We start from the raw sequence: 10,158 nt of genomic DNA, 5'->3' as shown, positions 1-10,158 counted from the left end.
CGCCCCCGCCCGCTGACGCAGGACCTGGCGCAGGCGGGCGGGGGCGGGGCCTGGGCTGTAAGCGCCCGGGGCGGGGACGAGGACATCCTGGGAGCCTCACCCCGCAGCGGCCGGGAGCCGGAGTCCTTACAGCTTTCCGCACGACGTCGGTATGTTGGTTCGGTGGAAACAATTCTACCTAGGAGTCCCCTAAGCCCTATTAAGTGGTGACTGGTGTGGACCTCTGAGTCTCAGAGACCAGAGGTTCAGCCTCTTGCCTTCTTAATAGTCAATTTCTTAATAATCCATTAATTAGGACTTTGGCTATGCGCTGGCAGCTGACGCTCCTTATCTCCAGTTTTCTGAGTCACAAATTCAGCCTCCAAGAGGCTGCATTCTCTTTCGAGGCTATTGTTTTATTTCGCTCTCAAATCTTTTTGGATGACCGTGAAGTTAGGACAATGGTTCGCAGCTGCGGCGATTTTGCCTCCCAGGAACCAACTGGTAACATCTGAAGCCTTTTCAACCTCATGTCCAGTCGAGAGGTGTTTGGCATTTCTCTAGATGATAGAGGATATAGGTAGAGACCAGTATATGGCTAAATGTTTTACAGAACTCGGGACAGCCCCCCACAACAAATAATTACCTGGTTTGAAATGTCGGTGCTGCTGAAATTGAGAAATCCTGGGTAAGGAGGAGAAAAATGACTTAGTATTCTGAGCTCCCATTTCCAAAGTGGTTCACCTAAGTAGCACGTGTACCCATTTTACTGATTAGGAAACAGGTTCAGAGATGTTAAGTAACTTACCAAAGTAACATAGCTAGTAATTCCCCTTGTAGCATAAATTTCAACTTGCTGAATTTGCAAAGCATTTTATTCTTAAATAATACTGTTCAAACAGTATTATAACACCATATGGTGTGTCAGAAATTATATTTTTGCTTATGAGATTTAAATTTCAGTTAACTCTTTTACTGATTCATGCGTTTTCACAGCTTAAAACATCAGTGCAGCTGATGGCATCCACATCTTTGTATTCATCCTAGTTTTTACTCATACATGCAAAAGAATATATGACATAAAAATAAACATCACTATTCTTAACAAATATATACCCTTGTTTTCTTGTCAGACTTCTAGCCCTATGTTTGCAGTTAGTTTCTCCTGAGCAACAGAATCCTGTAAATTTTTAAATTTAATCAAGAGCAAAACAATTATAAAATTTATTACAGAACACAGGAGTTCTAAAAGGTACCTCAAAAAAAAAATCTGCACTCCAGACATTGTCCTTCTTACCCACTTTGTGCTATAGGAACCCGATTTCTCCTTAATAGTCAAATTCAGTCACTCCAGCTAGTACAGTGGCCCCCTTCTTTGCCTGTTGGTTTACTTGCCTCATGACAATCTCAACTTCTTTATAGAATCATTGGTATATCCTCTCATGATTTTTACTTATTTTGATGGAATTTTTTAAATTGAGATATAATTGACATGTAACATTGGATTAGTTTTAGTACAACATAATAATTCAATGTATGTATTGCAGACTGATTACCACATTGTTTAGTTAACATTCATCACCACATATAGTTACCAATTCGTTTTTCTCTTGTGAGAATTTTAAGATCTACTCTTAGCAACTTTCAAATGTACAATACCGTATTATTAACTATAGTCACCATGTTGTATATTACATCCTCAGGACATATTTATCTTATTAACTAGAAGGTTGTACCTTTTCACCACCTTCATCCATTTTACTCGCCCATCATCCCTACTTCTTGCCATCTCCAATCAGTTTTCTGTATCTATGAGAGTTTTTTGGTTTAGTTTTTAAGATTCCATATATAAGTGAGATCGTATATATATGTGTGTATTTATATCTCATATCTTCTTTATCCATTCATCTGTTGATTGACACTTTGTCATTTCCATATCTCAATTATTATAAATAATGCTGCAATGAACATGAGGGTGCAGATATCTTTTCTAGATAGTTATTTTGTTTCCTTCAGATAAATACCCAGAAGTGGGATTGCTGGATGATATGGTAGTTCTATTTTTAATATTTTGAGGAACCTCTATATTATTTTCTGTAGTGGCTGCACCAATTTACATTCTCACCAGTAATACATTTTACATTCTCACCAGGGTTCCATTTTCTGCACATCCCTGACAGCATTTGTTACTTTTTTGTCTTTTTGATAATAGCCATCCTCACAGATGTGATGTGGTATCTCCTTGTGGTTTTGATTTACATTTACCTGATGAGTAGTGATATTGAGCATCTTTTCATATACCTGTTGTCCATCTGTATGTCTTCTTTAGAAAAATGTTTATTCCGATCCTCTGCCCATTTTTTAATCAGATTAGGGATTTTTTTTGTTTTTTGGGTTTTTTTTTTTCTTTTGGCTATTGAGTTATATGAGTTCTTTATATATTTTGGATATTGGGAGCTTTTTGATTATTGATTCAATCTTACTGATTCAGTCAGTCTGTTCAGATTTTCTATTCATGATTCTTCAGTCTTAGGTTGTACGTTTCTAGGACTGTATCCATTTCTCCTAGTCTGTCCAATTAGTTGGTACATAATTGTTCATAATAGTCACTTATGTTTCTTTGTATTTCTGTGGTATCAGTTGTAATGTTTCATTTCCGTTTTTATTTATTTGAATCCTTTTTTTTCCTTGATGAATCTTAGCTAAAGGATTATCAATTTTGTTTATCTTTTCTATTGTCTTTTTAGTCTCTCTTTCATTTACTTCCACTTCAATCTTTGTTTCCTTCCTTCAACTAACTTTAGATTTAGTTTGTTCTTCTATTCTAACTCCTTATGTTGTTTGAGATCTCAATTCTTAATGTTCCCATTTATCATTATGGACATCCTTCTTAGAACTGCTTTTGCTGCATCCCATATTTTTGATATATTGTATTTTCATTTTCATTTGTCTCAAGATACTTGGTTTCTCTTTTGGTTTCTTCTTTTGACCCCATTGGTCGTTCAGTAGCATATTACTTAATCTTCATATATTTGTGAATTTTTCGGTTTTCTTTTTCGTAATTGATTTTTAGTTTCATACCATTGTGGTCCAAAAAAATGCTTCATATAATTTTGATCTTCTTAAATTTACCTAGACTTGTTTTGTAGCCCAATATATGATCTATCCTAGAGCATGTTCCATGTGTGCTTGAGAAGAATGTGTATTTGGCTTTCAGAAAGAATGATTTGTAAATGTGCGTTAAGTCAGTTTGGTCAACTTGTTGTTTAAGTCCAGTGTTTATTGACTTTCTGTATGGATTATCTATCCATTGATCAAAGTGAGGTATAAAAGTCCCTTACTATTATTGTATTACGGTTTGTTTACTCTTTACATGTATTAATATTTGCTTTATTTATTTAGATGCTCCTATGTTGGGTACATAAATATTTACAAATATTATATCCTCTTGTTGGAATGTCCCATTTATAATTATTTAATGACCTTCTTCTCTCTTCTTACAGTTTTGTCTGTATGTGTCCTGTATCCAGAATGAGTATCTTGTAGGCAGCATGTAGATGGGTTATGTTTTATTATCCATTGAGCCACCCTGTGTCTTCTGATTGGAGAATGTAGTCCATTTACAGTTAAAGTAATTATTGGTAGATATGTACTTACATAAAACATTCTATATTTATAACTTTTAAGTTGCTAATTAAGTTTTAAAGCATTCTAAAACTCTACATTTTTACTCTTCTCCACCAACATTTTATGTTTTTTAGGTCACAATTTATATCTTGTGCATTAACAAATTTTTATAGTTATAATTATTTTTAGTAATTTTGTCTTTTATTTTATTTTATGTATTTTTTATTTTTTACTTTTTTTAGATGAGGCAACCCTTGGTTGACCTCACATATTGCAAGGACCTTGTCAGCTTACAATCCCTTAGTAATTTTGTCTTTTAACCCACATAACTAGATCTATAAGTGATTAACCACACTATTACATTAGATTATTCTGAATTTAACTCTATATTTATCTTTATCTATGAGATTTGTACTTTCATATGTTTTCCTGTAACTAATTAGCAGCTTAAAGAAGTCTCTCTAACATTTCTCATAAGGCCAGTCTAGTGGTGCTGAATGCCTTCATCTTTTGCTTGTCTGGAAAACTCTCTCTCCTTCAATTCAGAAGGACAACTTTGCTGGGTAGAGTACTCTTGGTTGGCAAGGTTCTCCTTCCCCGCCCCCCCCAGCCCCCCTTTTAGCACCTTGACTATAATATGCCACTCCCTCTGGCCTGCAAAGTTTTTGCTGAAAAATCTGCTGTTAGTCTTATGGAGTAGTTCCTTTGTATATAACAAGTTGTTTTTCCTCTTGCTACTTTTAAGACTCTCTCCTTGTCTTTAGCTTCTGATAATTTAATTATGGTGTGTCTTGATGTAAGTCTCTTTGGGTTCATCTTATTTGGAACTTTCTGGGATTCCTAGATCTGAATGTCTGTTTCTTTCCTAGATTAGGGAAATTTTCAGCCATTATTTCTTTAAATAAATTTTATGCCCTCTTTCTCTCGTTCTTATTCTTATAGGATTCCTACTATATGAACGTCAGTCTGCTTGATGTTGTCCTATAAGTCCCATATGCTAGCTTCACTCTTTTTGATTCTTTTTTCTTTTTGCTCCTCTGATTGGATGAATTCCACTGCCCTCTCTTCTGCTTTATCTGGTATAATGTTGAGCCCTCTTTCTAAATTTTTAAGTTGTTATTGAATTCTTTAGCTGTGATTTATTTTTGGTACTTATATTTTCTTTCTCTTTGTTGAAATTCTCACTTTGCTCATGAATTGTTCTCCTGACCTCAGTGAGCATTTTTATGACCATCCTTTTAAACCATTTATCAGGTAAATACTTATTTGTTTTACTAAGTTCTTTTTCTGAGGTTTTATCTTGTCCTTTCATTTGGACATATTCCTTTGCTTCTTCATTTTCATTGACTCTCTGTATTGGTATCTATTATTAGATAAAATAGCCACCTCTCTCAGTCTTGAAGGAATAGTCTCAGGTAGAAGATGAAACTTACAGTTCAACTCTCCCCTAGTTTTTAGTTGTCTCTCAAACCTTTGTGATTGTCCTAGCAGCCGTCTTTGTTCTTAGTTGCTCCCAGTAGTTGAGGGTATACCAAGACCCGTCAGTGTCCTGAAGAGGAAGATTTCAGTCAGCACCTAGATATAGGTTGATTGGAAGTCAAATCTTCAGGTAGCATCTTTTAAAGTATGCAAATATACCTCTTTCAGAGGAAGACTTTGAGGTGGGCATTTCTGTCTGCTCCCTCTGTACTAAGCCCTGGGTGCGGGTAGCCAGTTAAGAACCATTTCTTCTTTTGCTGTTGTCCACAGGCTTCTTTCTTGGAGACACCAGTGATTTGCAGCTGGATAGAGCACAAAGATGATGCCTCGCAGCCTACCCAGTCTTTAGAGCAGTCTCTGGAGAGGATTGAAGTAGGTTTCTAGATGTATTAAATTAGAAGCCTGCCCCTCGGGCCGCAGTTATTCAGATAAACTAATAGCCCCTTTCACAGAAAGACTGGATTTTTCAGTCTACTGCCTCTGTGCTGTGCCCTGGAGGGATAGATGTTTAAGAATTATTTCTCAAGATATATACACCACTGTGTTCATTGTAGCGCTATTTACAATAGCCAATATATGGAAGCAACCTAAGTGCCCATTAGTAGACAACTGAATAAAGAAGTTCTGGTACAAATATACAATGGAATATTACTCAGCAATAAAAAAATGAAATCCTACCATTTGCAACAACATTGATGGACCTAGAGGGTTTTATGCCAAGTGAAACAAGTCAGATAGAGAAAGACAAATACTATATGATTTCACTTATATGTGGAATGTAAGGAAAAAATAAATGAACAAACAAAATGAAAACAGACTCATAGATACAGAGAACAAAATGGTGATTGCCAGTTTGGCAGCTGGGTGAAAAAAGTGAAAGGATTAAGAAGTTCAAATTGGTAGTTTCAAAATAATGACAGGGATGTAAAGTAGAGCATAAGGAGTATAGTCAATAATATTGGAATAACTACGTATGGTGTCAGATGGGTACTAGATTTATCAGGGGATCACTTTGTAAATTATATAAATGTCTAACCACTATGCTATACACCTGAAACTAATATAAAATAATGTTGAATGTCAACTCTAACTGAAAAATTAAAATTTAAATTTAAGAAATGAGAATTATTTCTCTATTATTTGTTACAGACCTGTGGGACCTGCAAAGTAACCCCTGTTGACCAGAGCCAGGCAGTCGAAGTGCATTCTCTGGGTGGCAGATGCAAAAATCATTATGCCAGACATCTAAACAGTCTCCTTTGCCCCTCAAGCTGAAGCATTTAAGGTAAGCAAATAGCCTTTCACAGAAAGACTGGATGCCTTTCATTCTGCTACCTATGCACTGGGCCTTGCGAGTGTTAGCCACAGTGAATTCCCGTGAGCCCTTTAAGAACTGTCTTTTATTTCACTATAGCCTTGTGGATCTCATAGATGCAAGCTCTGTTGGCTTTCAAAGCTAAATGTTTTGGGGACCTGTCTCTCAGGTGGAAGTCTTAAACGTTGTAATGCCAGCCATGAGGTCCATACCCTTTGCTCCTCAGGGAGAAGCTGGGAACTGTGAGTTCTCTCCCAGTTGTGTGTCAGTGGACTTTATGATGAGATTGTGTCTTAGCCTCTCCTACTCATTTCGATGTGGGTTTTTCTTATTCGCCACTGTGTAGGAATCTCTCAGGTAGCTTCTGGATTTCAGTCAGAGGGAATTGTTCCTTATGTAGCTATAGATTTGGTGTGTCTGTTGCAGGAGGTGAGTTCAAGAGCCTCCTACATTGCCATTTTTAACCAGAAAAACATTTTATGGATTCTTATAATAAATGCTATGTCACCAACATTTTTGATGGCACAGATAATGGTATTATGTGGTACTACGTGGATGTCAGTGATTGAGTTGAGAAATGAGTCAGGAATGTTGGACTCAATGAGAAGTTTTAAGAATACCTTAACCAATTTATTTCACTCATACTTTCCACTTAGTATATAAGAATTAGGTATAACAATCCATGTCTACTAAAGTATAAAGGGCTCTTTTACTAGGTACTAAATAAAAGTTCTAAGTGATAAGGGAGCATGTGTTAGCATTTTTAGTTGGTCACATCATTTCTTCCTTAGAAACTGAGAAACTAATGGTGCGTCTTACAATATGTCTTAAGATTTGAAGTAATTCTCTAAACATGTTCATAAATTATTTGATCCTCATATGAATATTATGAAATAAGGTGGGTATTATTATTTCCATAAGGCAAATTTTAATTTTTCAGGTAATTTTAATTTTCTTATAGGTAAGGCTATAGTTTGTTTTACAGACTTTTGAAATTAAGATAATAAAACAGTTCAATAATTTGTTTTCTCTAACATTAGGGCCACAAATTTAAAGCATTTCTACTGTTGAGTAGATCATGTTATATAATGACACCTTTTTGAAAATGTGGTGTTCTAAATGAAAGATGTGAGTTAAGCATGGAGAGATTTATGTGTGAAGTTAGGAAATACTCAGATATGACAGGAATTCCTGGAAAGAAAGCAAAAGATCACACTTTGGAGAAATGTAGTGGTAGGGAAAATATCTCTAATCTAGACAAAGTCCTTTTGTGGTATTTATTATCGTATTATGGACTTAGGTCTTATTGTTTAGTCCTTCAAAGGTGGCTCATTTTCTCCTAGACACTGTGCCTTCAAATTATATATCTGCCGATAGTTACTGCTTTATAGTCAGTTTCTTACTTCCAAGTGAAAGAAACCAACTCTGGAATGATCGTTAGTTTACAGAATCAACGCGAAGGCTGCAGAGCCAGGCTCACAAAATGATGGAGACCAAGAGAGTCTAGGCAGTCAAGAACACAGCCAGGATCATGCTATGGGAATATTTTCATTAGATTGCCACCCTAGAATACTTATCACAGCTCTGTACTCAGATGACAAGCATCCTATATGGTTGCCCAGAATCTGAGACAACCAGTATTTTGGCCTTTCAATTTCCTCCTGTTAAGAGTTATACATTGTTAAATTCTCAAAATAGGAATTCAGATTCTGCACAGCCAGAAGAACTACAGGTATACTTGGTGATTATATATTATGCCATGTATATTTTATTTAAATATGAATACAACACTTTAAAATACATTTAATAAAGTCATTTTATTTATAAGGAACTTTATTATTGCTTTGCTTTTGAGGAAAGCCGTTAAGTACTGGAAAACCTATACAACATCCCCAGAACTACAACATTCATCCTGCTATGGGCATGGCCATTTTATTAACTCCTTTCTTGCCAGAAGTTAAAATATATAGGCGTATTTTCCCCTCAGGAAACTAATCTAGTGTTATTGTGAAATATAATATGATTCACCACATCTGCTGGAATTCACCTATAAAACCAGGTATCCCTATAGATGGTAGAGAGTCATTTTTCGACATTCCGTAATTGCACCAAGCTCCAGTGACCACTTGACTTTTATCTCTGAATTCATAGTCCCTAAGCAGCTAACATATATTTTACCTATTTGTTTATTACTTACTGCCAAGGTAATGAATGATTATTTAAAAATTTGTAACATTACAGAAATATAGAACAAAGAGTGATCAATCCCCATAATCCTGCCCTTAGGGATAACTCCTGTTAATAGCTTGGTTGATCTTACTTCAGACTGCCTAGGTTCCATTTCCAGCTTTTCCATTTAGATGGCAGCCTTGGACAAGTTCTTTGTCCTCACAGTGCCTCAGTTTTCTCATCTCAGTGTAATAGTAAGGGCTTTCAGGGCTTCGCGAGGTTTTAATAGGAATATATATAGCATTCAGCATAGTTTGTAGCATATAGTAAGTGCTTAATAAATGCTAGGTTTCGTATATGTAGTAGTCAGGATCGGCCAGATTATGTTGCAGTAACAAACAACAAAATCTCAGTGATTTAACACAACAAAACTTTATTTCTTGCTAATGCTGTACGTTTGACGCAGATTGGCAGGGCAGTTTCTCCATGCAGTCACTCAGGGACCCAGGGTACTGGAGATCCCACCTCGTTGTGGTCATAACTGCAGTATGTGACCCCTTAGTCATCATAGCAGTGAAAAGAGACTGTAAAATTACACGTGGAGTGTTTTACTGCCTCGGCCCATAATTGATATACTCCACTTTCAGTTACAATGTATCGGCCATAGCAAGTAACCATATCCCTGCCCAACTGCCAATAAACTGGGAAATGTGGAGTGTGGAGTGCAGAAGATTTGGTGGGTGTGTCTACCTCTGTCACAGCTACCACTTTTTCCACCCGGAGTGGTATATTTTCCAAACTGTGTTGCAATTTTTCTATTTTTTTAAATGTAATATATCATGGACATCTCTCCTTATCAAGACATTTATTAATTCATTGACTATTTATTAAGCCCTTCCATGTGTTTGAGTTAAATTCTGAGAGATATGAGGAAGTGAGCCTTGTGAATATCTCTAGAGGAAGAGCATTCCAAGAAAATAAAGCTATTAGTATGGGTTGGTAATGTGTACATGAAGATGCATTTTCCTGTTTTTGTATATGTTTAAAATTTTTCATGAAAAAAATTAAAAACAAAAGGTAGACCTGGTTGTAAAACTTGCAACCAGCTTTTATATCCGCATTTTGGAAAAGAAAAATTATGACAGAATATTTAATAGATATTCTCAATTTCCTAAAACAAACAAAAAAGATTTTTACCATTTTACCTCCTCAGAAACAATGTTTTAACATCCTCACTAACTCTGGCTACTATACAATCTAGCACTAGATTATAGGTTGCTGTTTATCTTTGATTTCATTCATTTATTTATCCATCCATCCATCCATCTATCCATCCATCTATCTATCTATCTATCTATCTATCTATCTATCTATCTATCTATCTATTTTAGGCAAGGCAACCCTTGGTTGACCTCATAGATTGCAAGGACCTTGTCAGCTTACAACTTCTTATTTTTTATTTTTTACGCCTACAGCACCTGGTCTTCCTAGGTGAGGTTGCTGTTTATCACTGCGTAATTGTGTTGTGTATGTTAGTCTTGTCTTTCCAATTATTTGTTAAACTCTTAATCGTGTCTAAAATTTTTATA

The 10,158-nt window shown here is 35.8% G+C and overlaps 1 long non-coding RNA gene across 2 annotated transcripts in view; it reads left to right on the top strand.

Annotated features, from left to right (window-relative positions):
- Nucleotides 1-56: 56 nt before the first annotated feature.
- The window catches only part of LOC120604421 (uncharacterized), a 65,373-nt gene continuing 55,271 nt past the window's right edge, over nt 57-10,158 (top strand). The window contains exons 1-3 of one of the 2 annotated variants that reach the window (XR_005653333.1): nt 57-149; nt 5,356-5,457; nt 6,235-6,370. This is a non-coding gene — a long non-coding RNA (uncharacterized LOC120604421). The remainder of the gene's footprint in view (nt 150-5,355; nt 5,458-6,234; nt 6,371-10,158) is intronic. The other variant, XR_005653332.1, reaches the window with a different exon arrangement.

The sequence above is a fragment of the Pteropus medius genome, unplaced genomic scaffold (genome assembly GCF_902729225.1).
Source record: "Pteropus medius unplaced genomic scaffold, Ma_sr-lr_union100, whole genome shotgun sequence".
Lineage (NCBI taxonomy): Eukaryota > Metazoa > Chordata > Mammalia > Chiroptera > Pteropodidae > Pteropus > Pteropus medius.
The sequence above is the reverse complement of the archived record's forward strand: the minus strand, read 5'-3'. Positions and strand labels throughout refer to the sequence as shown.